General features: G+C 38.4%; 1 protein-coding gene across 1 annotated transcript in view; it reads left to right on the top strand.

Moving 5' to 3' along the window:
- The window catches only part of LOC146863703 (long-chain-fatty-acid--CoA ligase ACSBG2-like), a 456,555-nt gene that overhangs the window by 63,337 nt on the left and 373,895 nt on the right, over positions 1 to 19,323 (top strand). The gene's annotated exons all lie outside the window — the stretch shown is intronic.

The raw sequence follows: 19,323 nt of genomic DNA on the forward strand, positions 1-19,323 counted from the left end.
ATGTATTGATAGTATTAGAACATCCCATCACAAGACTACATGGTCACTGGTGCGATGACAAATTTACAAAATTTGTCAGACTGGGATTTGCCTCAAGAAATAACACCTTGAAACCCACGCAAACCTGAAGAAATATCTTTATTTCATCAAAAAACTCCACGCCTTGCAGAAGTGCTGCACTAAACAGCAGACGTTAAATGTTTGGATTGTTATAAAAAATGTCTATGCATATGTTTCTGTTATGTAAGTGTATCCTTCTAATACAAAACCAATGCCAGGCAACACACACACACCTTTGCATCATGGTGTGAAGGTTTTTTACAGAGCTAGGCAGCATGTTTGTACCCAACCTTGGTGGAAGAGAGCAGCAGCAGGCCTTTTTTGGTACACATGGGCCTGTGGTGCTTTTCCCCGTTCATACAGCACAGTAACTTTAGATGCTGTCTGTGTTGCTCCAAAATTCAGTACACTCGCCCTATAGTTATGAGTGATGTAATATATGATGTCACAAGCAGTGCATTGTGGATTGTAAGTTATAGTTAGCTCTGCTAACTATAAGTGCTGAATTTCTATGTAAGTACTATCTGAGCCTACCTATAATGGGCCTTCAACCTCTGTTTTTTTTGGGAATTTCTAATTTTTTTTAGATTTTATTTTCTAACTCTAATGTCCCTGTAAATTATGTTATTTTAATTGAATTTCTAAGGACCTTTGGGTCTTTAAGTGCGTATCTCTCTCTCTCTCTCTCTCTCTCTCTCTCTCTCTCTCTCTCTCTCTCTCTCTCTCTCTCTCTCTTTCTCTCTTTCTCTCTCTCTCTCTCTCTCTATATATATATATATATATATATATATATATATATATATATATATGTTACCTACTGGTGTTCGCCAGTAGGTAGTTATAGTTACAACCTAGTTTCCATAGGAAAAGCATTTTTTGATTTGCTGATAACCTTTGCGTTGTTTGACGGATCTTTATGAAATTTTCCAAAAAGTTGCACTTTTTAGGTTAGCTCCTATCTTGAAAGTTTGGGGGTGATTCATCAAGCGGGGCAGAGAAAAAAGGGGGTCTCCATGTTAATTTCTATAGGAAATTTTGAGACGAGCTACAGCCTGAACTGCTAAACGGAATTACCCCAAATTTGGCAAAAAGGAAGAGCTTGGTTCAGAAAGAGACCTTTTTTTTTAAATAGTGTAAATTTGTTCAGTAGTTGTTGAGAGATTCAAAAAGTAAGAGTCAAAAAATGTATTTCCCATAGGAAACTTTGGGCAAGGCTTCAGCCGAAACTACTGAACGGAATTACCCCAAATTTGGCAAAATGCTAGTGCTTAGATCAGAAAGCAACCTTTTTTTAAAATGGTGTAAATCCGTTCAGTAGTTGCTGAGAAGTTAAAAAATAAAAGTTTCAATATCTAAGGACGCGGTGGAGTCGCAACCCCTCCCAACCACAAGCTTCATTCTAATTGGCTGCCACAAGCACGAGCTTCATTCTAATTGTCTGTCAACACTCCAAACCAGAAAGTGTTGGCAGCCATCTAGTGACTCGGTAGAAGCTAGTCACCAGAAAACAGAGAAACAAAGATATAAAACAAGAGAAGGGGGCAGGGTAGAAACACCCTGACCCCCTTAGCCTGCTCAGTGGGTCCCAAAAGGACCCCCAGGGCCAAAAAAGCTTATTTAAAAAAAAGTTTTTGGTGCAAATCGTGCTGGGGTCAAGAATTCCGCGGAAATTAAAAAAAAACAACAATTATGCTCGGGTTCCCGTGTTTTATTTTGAGACGCCAGGGTGGGCTAGGTCCCGGGGACATTTCTTAAAAAATAATAGAAAATTAAAAAAAATAAAAGTTTTGATATCTAGGGACGCGGTGGGGTCGTGACCCCTCCTGGCCACGAGCTTCATTCTAATTGGCTGCCATGACCACGAGCTTCATTCTAATTGGCTGTCAACACTCCAAACCAGGAAGTGTTGGCAGCCATCTTGTGATTCAGTAGAAGCGATTCACCAGAAAACAGAGAGACAAAGATATAAAACAAGAGAAGGGGGCAGGGTAGAAACACCCTGACCCCCTAGGCCTGCTCAGGGAGTCCCAGAAGGACCCCCAAGGCCCAAAAAGCTTTTTTTTTATTATGGCACAATCGTGCTGGGGTCGCAAATTCAGCCGAAATTTTTAAAAAACAATGAAGCGCGGGTTCCCACGTTTTATTTAATGAGACCCCTGGGTGGGCTGTCTCCTGGTGGCATTTCTTAGAAAATATTAGCGGGGCCCGCTGGGGTCCCCGCAGCCCTAGGGACCACACCCACCCCGGGGCTTGACTCATGTTGGGAAGGGGCCCGCGCAGCCACCCTCCTGGAGCTCATGATGGCCCTGGGAACCGCCACCCCCCAGGGCCGGCTCCTGAAGTGTCCCGGGGTGCCCACCCCCAGGACACCGCTGTTTGCTATGACAGGGCAGGAGCCGTGCGGCTCCCGCTCTGTCATAGCAAACTTGCTTTGGATTTTGGAAGCGAGAGCAGGAAAACCTGCTCTCGCTTCCAAAATCCAAAGCTGAATGCTTTTTCACACGGGGAGCTGCAGCGACTCTAGCGTGGTTCCCAGGGCGGACCCTGTGTGAAAGTAATGGATGCGCAGCTCTCAGCGCGCCCCCGTGTGAACGCGCTGGGTGCGCGGCTCCAAGCAAGAATAAAATATATATTTTTCAAAAACTAAATTATATGTTGGGTTATTAGGTGGCTCTAAAAAGAACCCTTGTGTTCATTGGGAGATTTTTGTAGCTACATGTAAATACCGGTGCAGAGCCTTAGGTTGTTGAGAAGGACTCTGTTTCCCTTATCTGTGAAATGTACACCATCCTCCTGTAGATGTCATCCATATTGAAACGGCGATTGTTGTGGTATATGGATTCCATTCTATGGTCTCTGAGGTAAGCAGAAACAGCTTTATTGACATTTTTTCTAGCTTTTTCAACCTGTGGACAACATTGTTTGGACCACTTCCATTTCTGTCTTTGGCATATGTTAGAGTATACAAAGGCAGTTTGGGGGTGATTCGTCAAGCGGGCAGAGAAAAAAGGGGGGTCTCCATGTTAATTTCTATAGCTAATTTTGAGACGGGCTACAGCCTGAACTGCTAAACGGAATTACCCCAAATTTGGCAAAAAGGAAGAGCTTGGTTCAGAAAGAGACCTTTTTTTTAAATAGTGTAAATTCGTTCAGTAGTTGTTGAGGAATTGAAAAAGTAAGAGTCAAAAAATGTATTTCCCATAGGAAACTTTGGGCAAGGCTTCAGCCAAAACTACTGAACGGAATTACCCCAAATTTCTCAAAATGGTAGTGCTTAGATCAGAAAGCAACCTTTTTTTTAAATGGTGTAAATCCGTTCAGTAGTTGCTGAGAAGTTAAAAAAATTAAAGTTTCAACATCTAGGGACGCGGTGGAGTCGCAACCCCTCCCAACCACAAGCTTCATTCTAATTGGCTGCCATAAGCACGAGCTTCATTCTAATTGTCTGTCAACACTCCAAACCAGGAAGTGTTGGCAGCCATCTAGTGACTCGGTAGAAGCGAGTCACCAGAAAACAGAGAAACAAAGATATAAAACAAGAGAAGGGGGCAGGGTAGAAACGCTCTGACCCCCTAGGCCTGCTCAGGGGGTCCCAGAAGGACCCCCAGGGCCAAAAAAGAATATTTAAAAAAAAGTTTTTGTTGCAAATCGTGCTGGGGTCAAGAATGGTGTGAGATTCTGATACTTCATAATCTATAAATGAATTTGAAAGCTGAGTTCTCAATTTGTGAGGTGTACTATGTGGTGCATTTGTTTTTAAAGATAAAATATAAATCATGAAAGTTGAAGTTTGAGATATATTTTGTGATGAAGAAATGTTTATTTCAGTTTTTTGTAATGTATTTACATTTTGTTTATTAAAAATTCTATATAGTATTAGAACACTGGAATGTTGGGAGCTCCATTGCGCTCTATGGGAGCGCTTTAGGCTTCTACAGGCCGGTAAAGGCACGCAGAGCAACATTCCAATGTTTTTCAAAGGCCTTTCGGAGCTCGAGGGGATTTTAATCCCCTCGAGCTTTGATAAGCCTTTTTTTATTTTGTTAGAACATTCTGCCCTCTAGTGGCAGAATGTTCTAATAGCCTTATAGCCCTTCGTAGCAGGGCTATACCGGCTATTAAAGTCCCGTGCCTTGTTAAAGTCCCTCGCCTTCGGCTCGGACCTTTAATGCGGAAGCGGGCCTTACATAACCGGTATAGCCCGCTACGGCAGGCTATACCGTATATACTATATTATGTGTGTTTTGGAATAGGGATTGTTGATTATGGCAGTTTGTTTCAGTATGTGGATATGTACATTAGTAGTATACCGCATAATTTTAGGTGTTGATTTGAAATTGGTAATGCATATGTTGAGTTAAGGTATTAGTGATGAGACTAGTTTTTATAAGTCTCTTAAGAGTTACAGTTGAAATATGCCACATATGTTTTGCTGCTTGGTTTAAAATTGAAGTTTGTTCTGTGGGTTTACGAGGTGTAGGTAGTGTTGTGGTAGAGAGACATCCATTTATGTTTTTGAGTAATATGGTGAGACTTATAGCAGAGAAATGTGAATGGTTCCTGCTTTGTATTTGGCTAGGTGTAATAAAAGTAGTTGTAAAAAGGTAAAGTAGCAGCAGAGAGTAGCAGCAGAGATTCAAGCATTACTTAAATCTCATAAGTACTGTCCTTGCAGAGCAGGCATTTCCCTGTCAGTACTCATACACTCCTCCAATCACCCATCCAGCACCATACACTCATCCATCCAGTGCGCTAATGCCTAATCACTTATCAATTCACCATGCACTCTGTTTGCAGCACTGTTCATTCCAGTTACTAGTCATGTACTTATAGAATGGCCGGGACACTAAGACAAGTATAGCTACAATATTCTGTGCACTATCCATGCAGGCCTCTAACCAGCTACGTTCTATTGGTACACTTCTCTAAATACCCAGTTAGTACGCATGCAGTCTAGGAATGCTGCTGTCTGTCCCATGCACTTCTCCAATCACCTATCCAGCACTATCTACTTATCCTATCACTCCACCAATACCTAAGCACTTATAAATTCACCATGCACTCTGTTTGCAACACTGTAATCATTCCAGCTACTAGTCATGTACTTATGGAATGGTCTAGACACTAAGACAAGTACAGCCAAATATTCTGTGCACTATCCATGCAGACCTCTAACCAGCTACATTCTATTGGTATGGAACCTTTTTTTAATGAAGAAAGCTATTTTCAACAAAATACATTAGTGCATGCAGTTGATACCTGTGGTTATTGTTACCAACTGAAAAATGGTTGTCCAATTGAAAAAGAAAAGATAGTTCCTAGAAATGTTGAAGAAGTAATAGCTGAGGAAGTTCAAGGGAGACATACCCAGGCTCCAGTCTTTACATGGGATTGTAGTAGTATTTGTAGTATACGTCAAGAATCTATTGATATTTTACTAAATTTCTTAAGAGAATATGGAAGTAAAACTGTGAAACAGAAGATTAAGATATTACAAGTAAGGGTGGGCGAAATTTGTGAAAGTGCCTTTCGCAAAATATCGCGAAACGGCAAAAAATCTACGCGATCATGCGACATTTCGCGTGATCGCAGAGATTATGTGCTGATTATTGCATTACTGAATTTGACCTTCAACTCGGGCACCTGCTTTATTTATATCTGTAAGTGCTTCCTGTTGAGGTTTAATTTTTGTGGCAGGAGCATCGTGCCAGAATGAATCCTGCCCTGCATATTTATCCAAGAAGATGCCACTGTTTTGTGCAATACCTCTACTCAACTGGAGTACTTTCTACTGGCTAATCAGTAAGTGCTACCTCATTGGGAAAATGTATAGTGCTTTTCCTACACTACAGCTGTGTAAAGGGCCAGAACAGTTGTCTCCAGCGACCATGTGTGTCTGTAACTTTGCCACCGCGCCGAAGGGCGCCGGGGTCCCTCGAGTGAACTGTCTATCATAGTGGGGAAAGGGCAGGAAGACGTTGCACACCGCCAGTTTGTGGGGCGGGGCTTCTATGCAGTTCACATGCCTCTGTTTATAAAGGGTCAGAGACCGATCAGAGCAGCAGATGAGGTGACAGAACCTCCTGGTGTCAGGAACTACACGGGGATTGCGCTCGAGAAACCCATGGATGCACAGACCGCCATCAATGATTACAGCAAATTTCTGACGGTAGATATGGGGAGAAAGCACACCTGCCTAGCCTCCACCGTGCTCACGAATCTTTTGTGATGATTAATGCGTTACTGAAAGTGACCTTCAACTCGGGATCCTGCTTTAAATCTGTTTGTGCTTCTGATAGGAGAGGTAGTATCATAAAGTTATATACAGGCAGTGGATGACACTGGTATTTTGACTAAGGGTGGGCGACAATTTCCTTTCCCTCGCGGATCGCAGAAGTTTCGACATTTTCGCGTTCCGCACCGAGAGCGAAAATGTCGAAATTTCGCAATTTCCGCAAGCGGAACGGAAATTGTTGCCCATCCTTAATTACAAGGACTGGATCTTTGCAAAGTGAGAAAAATACAGGGTTGCAAGGTCATTCTCTGGATTGTCTTTCTAGGTAAGTGTGTCAAAGTCATTTTCATCATTTAAGTATGTTAACAGTACATCATTCCGAAATGCGGAAGTTAGATAGATTGTACTACGTGAAAAGTCCTGCACTATGTCTAAATGAAATGAATACAGCTCTTTTGCATGGTTCAATGTTGGATGTAAAAAAAGTTTGTGATGATATAGAGTTACGTTTCTTTGCTGGTCAAGAGGAGTGTAGAGAAAGTGAGAGTTTGATAAGTGTAGGTGTTGAAGAAGAGATGGAAGATACTACTGATGTGAAGTTTGAAAATGAAATAACAAAGTTTAACCCCTTCGCTGTGGTGCGAATTCCGCCGCAGCGCTGTGGGGGTTTGGGGGGGTTGACGGCGCCGCTGTGCTCATGACAGAATCACGCCGTCATGAGTCACGGGTGAGCTGTGCTCATGACGGCGTGGTTCCGTCATGACTCCACCCACTGCACTAATCGCCCGCACAGGTGGGGAATTAGCGTCGTGTGGGAGGAGCGGCCGCCAACGGCCGCAGCATGACGGAACCACTCCGTCGTGAGCACAGCGCACCCGTGGCTCATGACGGAGTGGTTCCGTCATGAGCGGGGAATGGGTTAAAGTAGTTTCTGGTGAAAATCCCAACTATGTTTGTATTTGTTGCTGACGTCTTTCTCTATAAAATTCAAACTAGTAATGTAAATGTGTTTTTAAAAAGTGAAAAGGAAAACAATGATAAATGGTGAGAATTTTCTGCTTATCTGTTTGTGGAAGGTCGTTTTGAGTTAGGTACTGTACAATGTATTTGTAAATATTGTTACAATAAATTGGAAGAGAACAAAATGCCAGCTAGAGCTGTCCATAATGAATTAGTAGCTGTACCTCCAGAACTTAAAGATTTAAATACATATGAGGCCATCCTTATTCAATCTGTGCACCCGTTTCAGGCTATAATTTGTATGGAGACTAAACAGGTAAGCTGCCTCCAACAGATCTACAACGAGGTTTAAAAGGAAGAGTTGTGTATTTACCTTTAGATTTTAAGAAAAAATGTTCAAACTGTTGGAGTAGAAAGAGAGGATACTGAACCTGTAGTCATTCTTGTTAATGGTGTACCCACAAAGAGTCGGAAACTATGGCAAGAGTTAATAGATGTCACAAAAGTTCAAAAGGCTACATTATATCTTGTCCAAATATTATTTACTATAAAAATGTAAATGTAGAAGAAGAAGAAATTAGTTTAGATGATGAAACACACATTTCAAGTGGACAAATAGAAAAAGTGGAAAACTCAAGAAAAGAAGAAATTTATGAACATTATACTATAAACCCTCTACATTCAAAAGAACTGACAGGAGATACTATTGAATTGTTCCAGATGAAAAAAGCAAAAGGAACTCCCATGAGTGTGTGGGAAAAAAGTTTGGAAGCTTGTTGTTTTCCACAGCTGTTCCATACTGGAAAAGGTGGACAATATGATGAACGACCAGTTCAGATTCCAGCTTCAGAATATTGTACTTTACGAGTATACTCAGAAGAACCAAGATTTCGCCAGTGTATTCCATATTTGTTTAATCTTTTATTTGAGAGTCAACCATATATTAAAAACAGGAACACATCTTTCACATGTTTCTGCAAAGGAATTTATGGACAAAGTTGAAGAGATGAACATTTAGAATCAAAGTTAATTAATTTGATGGCATGTCAATGTGGCACTAATGAATATTGGTATCAACATCATTGGTAATTAAATGTATGTTAAGAAACTTAGGAACCCCTACGTGGTTTGTTACACTTAGCTGTGCTGAATACGCATGGGATGATTTACTGGATTTTCTACGAGAAGCAAATTCAAATATAGAAAATATTGAATCGAAGACAGCAGGAGAACTTTGTTCCCTGGATCCTGTAAATGTTTGCAGATAATTTAATCATAGGTTTGAAGCTATGATGTCTTTCATCTGTAATAAAATTAATGCACCTATTGGCAAAGTTATTGGTTCTTTTGGGAGAAAGGAATACCAAGCTAGAGGTGCTCCTCATATTCATATGCTTTTATGGATCAAGGATGCACCCAAATTTGGAACTGATTCAGATGAGACTGTTTTATCTTTTAATAAAGACTAAGTTACTTGTGCAATTCCGAAAACTGGAGGAGAAAATATCTTAAGACAGCAGGTTTTACGGTTTCAAAGTCATCGATGTGGAAAATATTGCAGACGGAAATATAAGTCAAAGGATACATTTTACACAAAATGTCGATTTGGCTTTCCACGTCCAGTAATTTCAAAAGGAAGAGTGAACAGTTTTATGTCAGCAGTGAGACATACTATCACTCGAAAATCACCCAAAAATCCTTATAATATAAAAAGAACAAAAGAATCGAAGTACATTAATGAATACAATCCGGTATGTGGAATGCAAATATGGACATACAATATGTTGCAGATAACTCAATTGCTGTTGCTCACTATGTCACGTCATATATTCCCAAGTCTGAGAAAACAGAATTGAAAGAAATGTGGGAGGAAATTTCACAGGAGAAGACACCTAGCAAAAAATTGTACAGCGTCAGCCTGAAGATGCTTTCACATCAAGAAATTGGATCCTACGAATGTACAGATCGATTGACATCTGCAAGTTTATATTCAAAGTCAAGAGGAATCATCTGGATAAGCCTAGGTCTTGCTGCAACACGAAATCGAGTTTTGAAATCTGTACAAGAAATTGAATACTTGGCACTGAATGAACAGGAAAGTACAGATATTCTGAAAACAAAAATGTTGGATACGTACTATCCAAATAGAAGTCCATATCTGGAAAACATATGTCTATTTGAAATACTGCAACATTATAGTTTAAAACATTTTTTACGGAGAATATAAAGGAAGGAAAATATGCTGTAATTGGATCTGATAACCATTAAAAGTAATGGGGTAACCCAGTGACCCTCAGAACCTGGGTATGTATATAGAGCACAAATATTGGTTGTGTTGGGAGTAAGCTCAGTTAAACTAACATCAAATGTTTTTTAGATGAATATTAAATTTTAAACTTGATCACTTTCATACACACACATACAGAGATGAGTAATTTGAAAAAACTGAGAAATCAATTTCCTTTTTACACTGTATTTAACTCCACATATATATGAATACTATACAGGACTGACCAAAAAACATATAAATCACGACATGTATAATGACCAACAATGCATAATAACATAACAATTGACATACATTACATCAAACTGAATAAACATAAATTTAAACAAATATGTGTTTTGAATGAAGTTGATCCAAAGATAGTTGCATATGACACCACAGTAAATATCTTCTGTTTTGAAATGATGAAATTGCATGGACCAATCTGATAGACAACGTCGACGTTTCGACCCTAGATTAATGTGTGAGTTTGTACGCATCAAGGGTGGGTCTTCCTCAGGACAATAGTCTAAATGTCAGCCTGTAATGACAAAACGTATAGTCACAAGGTCTGTGTATGTGTGATATGTGATATGCCTAGAGCACGTGTGAAACTCAGGCTCACCTGAAAGTTCGAAAAATAATTAATCGCACTATCGCATCTGATGAGTTCGATGGACTTTGGTCTTCGTCTGATGGATATTATTTCTATAATAAATAAAGAATAATACCCTGTCTGAATGGCCATGTGTAGTATTCACAATTATTAATGCGAATATCTAGCATCGACTACATACCTTAAGAATTGAACAGTCATGAGTCAAGTGACGGTGCCGTCAAAACGATCACCGAAATCTATAAGTGGGGAGAAAAAGGACTAAAATAAGACACTGTTTATTTAATCTATAGGGACCTGATAGTTACAACTCACACACTTCACCCCAGTGGAATGCAACTCTAAGTGAAAGAATGAAAAAATTCCTTGAGGGCACTAATTCCAAACGACTAAATAATCTTTCACAAATTCTCAGCCTTACTCATGAAAGAAGCCTTTCTCCCGTTTTATAGAGGCATCATGTGTTTAAAAGTAATGGAAACTATAGACTACACTCAATTGGAGAACTACGAATATATCAACAGTGCATTCCCCAACGCACCAAGTATCGCAGCAGTCATATCCCTGAATAAACTTAATTAATTATTCCCTCAGAGCGCATCGAATCCGCACTGATTCAAAACTACTATAGGGTCGTGTGCAAAGTCTCAACCTTAACCGATACTAGAGGCCAATGTCCCGCCCTATTAAGGCATCCTTTATTTAAAGCCATGAAAAATAAGGACTACGCGTATATTTACATTCACCAAAGTGCCAAGTCTCGTAACAATCGCCTTCCAAAATAAACATACGTAATTGCTCACTCGGAGCGCACAGAATCCGCTTCCAATGCTCAACGTGCCGGACAGAAAATGTTCAAACGAGAGCAAAGGAATCAGCTGTTTATATGCGTGGGCGTGATCCTTACGTCAGTGTTTTGAAAAAATGGCAAGAATTCTTTTAAAGTGATATCACGAACCGGTTAGCGTCTCAGTCGATTGTCAAGGACCAATAAAAACAAGAATGTATGTTTACATATTCTCTCAGGAGCGAATTCCTTTCACTTCCACTGATAAACGCGTCAATAAACAATGTTTGAACGCGAAGGATCCCGCCGTTTTTTTCCCGTATGGGTAGCAACGACAACGGCTACTCTTATAATGTGTCGTGTACTTTCGTCAGTAGGTTTTCGCCTGGTCTTAAAGACGTGTAACATAGCGTTAATATGGATGTTTGTAATAGCGCTCATAGAGGATTATGAATAGTGATACAATTGTAGTCTCCACTCATATGTGTGGAAGTGTGTAGCAACTCACATAGAACACTAAATAAAGAACGTTGTTGATCAAATTCGTCCATGCTTACCTGGATATATCTATAAAGTTTAGCATATCGTATAGGGAAAGCTACATTGTCATGGAGACTAAGTTTTTAATATGCACATTGGCAACTGTCACAATACTCAGTAAGAATGGTTATAACTTAAGTGGATCAGATATTAAATTACAGACAAGTCAACATTCGTATTTAGGCTGGACTCAAGTAACAAAACTTGAATGACTATTATCAGCTTATGCGTTACCACCTTTAACACCCGCAGTAACGAGATCAAAAAGGTGATCAGAAAGTATTGGAACTTGGTGGGTCCTGAAATTAAAATGCCCAAACCACCTTTATTTGCATTCAAACGTGCAAAGAACGTTAAAGATCATGTGGTGTCATCGTATTTAGAACCACCGTCCCAACCAGACATTAGATCACATTTCAATTTACCACCCATAATTGGACACCATAGATGTAGTCACTGCAAAGCTTGTCAATACACCTTATCTGGAGACAACTTTATCCATCGGGGCAAAACATATGGCCTTGAACAATTTACAAACTGCAATAGCCAAAATGTAATTTATGCAATCAGATGCCCTTGCAGTTCAATCTATGTAGGTCAAACGACACAAAAAGTGAAGAATAGAATTCTTCAACACATAAGCAGAGTAAAATGTAGGACACAGGGAGCTCCCCGTGTAGAACATTACTCCAGGCTAGGTCATACCCATGAACACATTGAGTGGTGGGTGATTGAAAAAATTGTCATACACCAGAGAGGCAGTAACATTACGGGCTCCCTTAATTATAAGGAATGCCGTTGGATACATGTCCTTGAAACAGTTAACCATGGTCTTAATGAACATGAGGAGACCTATATTCAGATGAGCAAGCTATAATGGATATTATCTTAATTGTGTTGCTTTTAGCGTATCTTTGTCATGGTATTAGTACAGCTGATAATAGTCATTCAAGTTTTGTTACTTGAGTCCAGCCTGAATACGAATGTTGACTTGTCTGTAATTTAATATCTGATCCACTTAAGTTATAACCATTCTTACTGAGTATTGTGACAGTTGCCAATGTGCATATTTAAAACTTAGTCTCCATGACAATGTAGCTTTCCCTATACGATATGCTAAACTTTATAGATATATCCAGGTAAGCATGGACGAATTTGATCAACAACGTTCTTTATTTAGTGTTCTATGTGAGTTGCTACACACTTCCACACATATGAGTGGAGACTACAATTGTATCACTATTCATAATCCTCTATGAGCGCTATTACAAACATCCATATTAACGCTATGTTACACGTCTTTAAGACCAGGCGAAAACCTACTGACGAAAGTACACGACACATTATAAGAGTAGCCGTTGTCGTTGCTACCCATACGGGAAAAAAACGGCGGGATCCTTCGCGTTCAAACATTGTTTATTGACGCGTTTATCAGTGGAAGTGAAAGGAATTCGCTCCTGAGAGAATATGTAAACATACATTCTTGTTTTTATTGGTCCTTGACAATCGACTGAGACGCTAACCGGTTCGTGATATCACTTTAAAAGAATTCTTGCCATTTTTTCAAAACACTGACGTAAGGATCACGCCCAAGCATATAAACAGCTGATTCCTTTGCTCTCGTTCGAACATTTTCTGTCCGGCACGTTGAGCATTGGAAGCGGATTCTGTGCGCTCCGAGTGAGCAATTAGGTATGTTTATTTTGGAAGGCGCTTGTTACGAGACTTGGCACTTTGGTGAATGTAAATATACGCGTAGTCCTTATTTTTCATGGCTTTAAATAAAGGATGCCTTAATAGGGCGGGACATTGGCCTCTAGTATCGGTTAAGGTTGAGACTTTGCACACGACCCTATAGTAGTTTTGAATCAGTGCGGATTCGATGCGCTCTGAGGGAATAATTAATTAAGTTTATTCAGGGATATGACTGCTACGATACTTGGTGCGTTGGGGAATGCACTGTTGATATATTCGTAGTTCTCCAATTGAGTGTAGTCTATAGTTTCCATTACTTTTAAACACATGATGCCTCTATAAAACGGGAGAAAGGCTTCTTTCATGAGTAAGGCTGAGAATTTGTGAAAGATTATTTAGTCGTTTGGAATTAGTGCCCTCAAGGAATTTTTTCAGTCTTTCACTTAGAGTTGCATTCCACTGGGGTGAAGTGTGTGAGTTGTAACTATCAGGTCCCTATAGATTAAATAAACAGTGTCTTATTTTAGTCCTTTTTCTCCCCACTTATAGATTTCGGTGATCGTTTTGACGGCACCGTCACTTGACTCATGACTGTTCAATTCTTAAGGTATGTAGTCGATGCTAGATATTCGCATTAATAATTGTGAATACTACACATGGCCATTCAGACAGGGTATTATTCTTTATTTATTATAGAAATAATATCCATCAGATGAAGACCAAAGTCCATCAAACTCATCAGATGCGATAGTGCGATTAATTATTTTTCGAACTTTCAGGTGAGCCTGAGTTTCACACGTGCTCTAGGCATATCACATATCACACATACACAGACCTTGTGACTATACGTTTTGTCATTACAGGCTGACATTTAGACTATTGTCCTGAGGAAGACCCGCCCTTGATGCGTACAAACTCACACATTAATCTAGGGTCGAAACGTCGACGTTGTCTATCAGATTGGTCCATGCAATTTCATCATTTCAAAACAGAAGATATTTACTGTGGTGTCATATGCAACTATCTTTGGATCAACTTCATTCAAAACACATATTTGTTTAAATTTATGTTTATTCAGTTTGATGTAATGTATGTCAATTGTTATGTTATTATGCATTGTTGGTCATTATACATGTCGTGATTTATATGTTTTTTGGTCAGTCCTGTATAGTATTCATATATATGTGGAGTTAAATACAGTGTAAAAAGGAAATTGATTTCTCAGTTTTTTCAAATTACTCATCTCTGTATGTGTGTGTATGAAAGTGATCAAGTTTAAAATTTAATATTCATCTAAAAACATTTGATGTTAGTTTAACTGAGCTTACTCCCAACAGAACCAATATTTGTGCTCTGTAATTGGATCTGAAGGATGCTTGGTAAAACATGCCAAAGGAAACCTGATTAAGGCGCCGGGGATGCCGGGAAACCTCCGGCTAGCTGTGCGCTATATAAATCCAATAAATAAATAAATAAAATCACAGGAAACTAAGTTGCGATACTCCAGATAAAAGGAAGTTTTTCTATTTAGCTCTTCTGCAACTCTTCAAACCTTGGCGGACTGAAATGGAATTACTCGGAGATTGTGACTGTTATGAAGATTCCTTCAACGCATGATAGCATTGAATGTACAATTTTTCCAAATTATCCCCAAATATTGAATGAAGAGATTAATCAAGAAAGAACTATTGCAGCTGAAATAGCTAGAGATAGTTCTCAAGATAGTCAGAGTTCTGCTCCACAAAGTCAAGATCCACTAGGAGAAGCCATACTTGAAAATGAAGCGGCAATAGCAATGAGTGAAGTAGAAACGGTAATGCAGCAAGCACAACAAGAGAATATTGATTTGGAAAATTTAGAGGAACGTCTGATTACTGAACAGAAGGAAATATATCACCAAGTTACACAACAGGTACAACATGGATTACTACATGAAAAGAATGATTGCCAATGTACATCATTTAGACCTATTCTTATGTACATCAGTGGACAAGCTGGAACGGGGAAAAGTTTCTTGATAAATGTTTGTCAAGTTATCTACATAAAACAACGGATTCACATTTGTCTTGTGTTGTAACTCCTCCAACTGGGTTAGCAGCACACAAAATTAAAGGGATTACATTACATCATCTACTTATGTTACCAGTAGAACATGAAATTAAGCTGGAAAATCACAAGCTATCTGGAGAAGCTTGTTTCGAAGTTTCAAGAGTACTGAAAAAAATGAAACTTCTGGTAATTGATGAAGTAAGCATGGTCTCAAACTTAATGCTTGTGTTTGTACATTTGAGGATGCAGCAGATTTTAAAAACAAATTACGATGTTTTATTTGGAGGAAAACATGTAATTGTATTTGGTGATCTACTTCAACTCACACCTGTGAAAGGCCAACCGGTTTTTAAAACCCTTCTTCATGAAGACACTAAAAAATCTTTGGGAAGTATTGGAAATGTGAACATTTGGACTTATTTTGAATATAAGGGACTTATTAAGAACATGCGACAAACAAATGATGAAGATTATGGAAACATTCTTCAAAATATTAGAATTGGTGTCTTAACAAAGGATGGAAAAAAATGCTTTAGAAAGTTGGCTACTAAGAAACTTGTTTCCAAAAGAAAATATTGCTCCTGAAACAATCTACCGAAGAATTGCCGAAAAGAAATCTATAATTTGCCTTATGCCAACACTGAAAGAATGCTCTACATTCTTGGAAGAACTGTTGAAGCTGGAGAATAAACCGATAATGAAAATGGTAGCTATTGATAAAATAGAACATGAAGAAGTAACTATTCTTTTGTCAGAGGAAATTACAGTTAAAATTAGACTCTTTGGAAGAATCAATATCTAAGACACCTGGTTTGGACAAGACCTTATATGTATCTGTAAACTGTCGGGTAATATTATGGCATAATTTAGGTGTTGAGAAAGGTTTAGTAAATGGAGCAATGGGGAAAGTTGTTGATTTTGTTAGTTATACAAATAAGATGGAATTGAATTTTTGAAGATTACATTTGATCAGATTGAAGAGGTGAAACAGATTGGACGTTGTTCTGTTCGTTTCTTACTTGCAAAAGATTTGTATGTTTGTAGAAAACAGTTTCCTGTTTGTTTAGCATATGCAGTGTCCATTCATAATTCTCAAGGTTTAAGTGTAGACAGTGCTTTGGTAAATATTGGAAGTTCTGTATTTAAAGAGGGTATGGAATATGTTATATTGTCTTGAGTAAGAACGTTATCAGGATTGTATTTGATTGATTTTGATTGTGCAAAAGGTTAGTGCATATATAAATTGTGTAAAAGAGTACTATAGGTTAAGAAGAGTCTATGCTCCTAGCTTAGGTGAATATCCTATTTATGTAAAACGTTGAATACGTCCAAAACGAAAATATGATAAACATTTTAGTGAGGTTGCAAAAAAAAGAATTGAAAAGAATGAGGAGTCTGGAAAGAACATAGAAGGGAACACGGTTGCTAATATTGTAGGATATCAGTTAGAAAATAGTTCAGGTATCAACTGCCATGCTAATGTAATCGTGAACGTGTCTTTTTTTTAGAAAATCTGCAGCATGCAATTATGGAAAATAAAGAAAAAAGATTTTGTTCTTTGTTACATTATATTTTTGAAAAGTTGAAAACGGATAAAACGAAAATCCATACTGTTTGTGATGTGCGAATTCTTCTGAATATATGTTCTAGTTCTTCACAATTTACAAAGAATGTACATCAAGATGCTCAGGAATATCTTATGTTTATACTTGCAGTATTTGAAGATGAAGGTATACAAATTGAAAATCTGTTTGGACTACGTTACAGATAGGATCATTAATGTGACAGATGTTCATTTTCATCTACCACTAAAATAGAAACTGAACGATTCATATATTTGACAATACCAGATTTGAAAACAGTGTCTTTCAACGATCTAGTGAAATCAGCTAATCATGATATGGAGTGTACTCAGTGCAAATCGGAAATGTTGTCATAATTATTTATAGAAAGATGTGGACAATATATTATTTTAATGCTGCAACGTTGTAGAGCAGATGGAACAAAATTGGAAACCAAAATTAAAAATGTTGTGGCAGGTCAAGTGTCAATTTCAGGAAGAAATTTTAAAACAGTGGCTGTTGTTTTCCACGATGGACTTACTTCAACATCTGGACACTATACTGTGTATTTAAAATGCAATAAAGGATGGACGCAATGTAATGATGCGCATTACAGTTCAAATTTCTGTTGCCTAATGAATTACCAAATTCTTATTTAATATCTTTGATGCCAAAATTCTGAGAGGATATCAACATGAATTACTGAGTATATTTTGGATATTTCCATTACAAATGATTTTAGAAACATCATTCGCCCTATTGGAAACATGTGAATATGATTTTAGAAGTCTATCTTGGATATCCTCATTGCAAATGTTTTCAGAAAGATAATTTAGCCTATTGGGAAGGTGTGAATATGAATTCAAAAGATTCTTTTGGATATACTCAATGGAAAAATTTACAGAAACATCATTCATCCAATTGGGAAGATGTGGATAATTATGATTACAATTATTGATTCTGTTCTTTCATACTGCATTTGGAAAATTGTGTTCGAAAGAAGGTGGTCATGTATTTGATCTTTGTATTATATACTATGTTACTGAGGATGTTCATTTGTGAAAATGTAAATACAAAGTTTGCTGTAGATATTTTGAAGAGAAATATGTTTTTTTTTTAAATAATCTTATTGATTGTATTTTCTTGCCCGCTGTCATTTGATGATCAACATTGAGATCACTGTGTATGGTGAAATTCAATAGAATCTGAAAACAGCAAAAAAAGGCACATTGAATATGTGATGTAATTGTATACTTATGTTGCGTTGCAAAAGCTATAAAATTGCATGTAATAACAATTGTTTTCTTCTTTTCTACAGACCCTACTACTAAAGTTTAAAATATTTTACATTTACATTACAAAAAAAAGAAGTGAAAACATGTTACTATTAATTTCATATCTACTTGGAAACAGGTAATATTAATTCACCCAGGTACTGCTCATGCAGGCTATCAAAGACACTGTCACTACCCGTGCACAACTCCAGTCACCCAGCTAGTACCATATACTAGTCCAATCTCTCCGCTAATACCCAAGCACTTATAAATTCACCATACAATCTCTTTGCAGGACTGTAATCATCCAGACACTGCTCACGTACTCATACAATGGCTCAAGCACTAACACAAGCACTGCTACAATTATCTGTGCACTATCCATACAGACTTCTAACCAGCTACATACCACTGATTCACTCCTCTAAATAGCCTGTAGTACCCATGCACTCTAGGAATCACCCTGTCAGTGCCCATGCACTTCTCCATCCACCTATCTAGCACGATGTACTCATCGAATCACTTTGCTAATACCGAAGCACTTATAAATACACCATGCACTCTCTATACAGCACTGTAATCATCCAGATACTAGTCACATACTTATGCTATGGGGCAGACACTAACAAGCAGTGCTACAATTCTCTCTGCAGTATCCAAGCAGACCTCTAACAGCTACATACTACTGATTCACTCCACTAAATACCCTGGTAGTACCCATGCAGTCTAGCAATTCTCCTGTCACTCACCATGCAGTTCTCCAATCACCCATGTAGCAGTATGTACTTATCCAATCACTCTGCCAATACTCAAGCACTTATTAATACACCATGCATTCTCTTTACAGCATAGTAGGCATCCAGTCACTGTTCCTGTACTCATACAATGGCCCAGGCACTAACACAAGCACTGCTACAATCCTCTGTGCACTATCAATGCAGACCTCTAACCAGCTAAACACTACTAATACACTGCTCTAAATACTCTGGTAGTACCCATGCACTCTAGCAACCCTTCTGTCAGTCCCCATGCACTTCTCCAATCACCCTTTGAGCACTATCCACTTATAAAATCACTCTGCTAATACTCAAGCACTTATTAATACACCATGCACTCTCTTTGCAGCACTGTAGTCATCCAGTCACTGGTTACATACTCATACAATGGCCCAGGCACTAACACAAGCACTGCTACAATCCTCTATGCACTATCCATGCAGAGCTCTAACCAGGTACATTCTATTGATACACTCCTAGAATTACTCAGTTAGTTCCCATGT

Source organism: Triturus cristatus, chromosome 2_1 (genome assembly GCF_964204655.1).
Source record: "Triturus cristatus chromosome 2_1, aTriCri1.1, whole genome shotgun sequence".
NCBI classification, from domain to species: domain Eukaryota; kingdom Metazoa; phylum Chordata; class Amphibia; order Caudata; family Salamandridae; genus Triturus; species Triturus cristatus.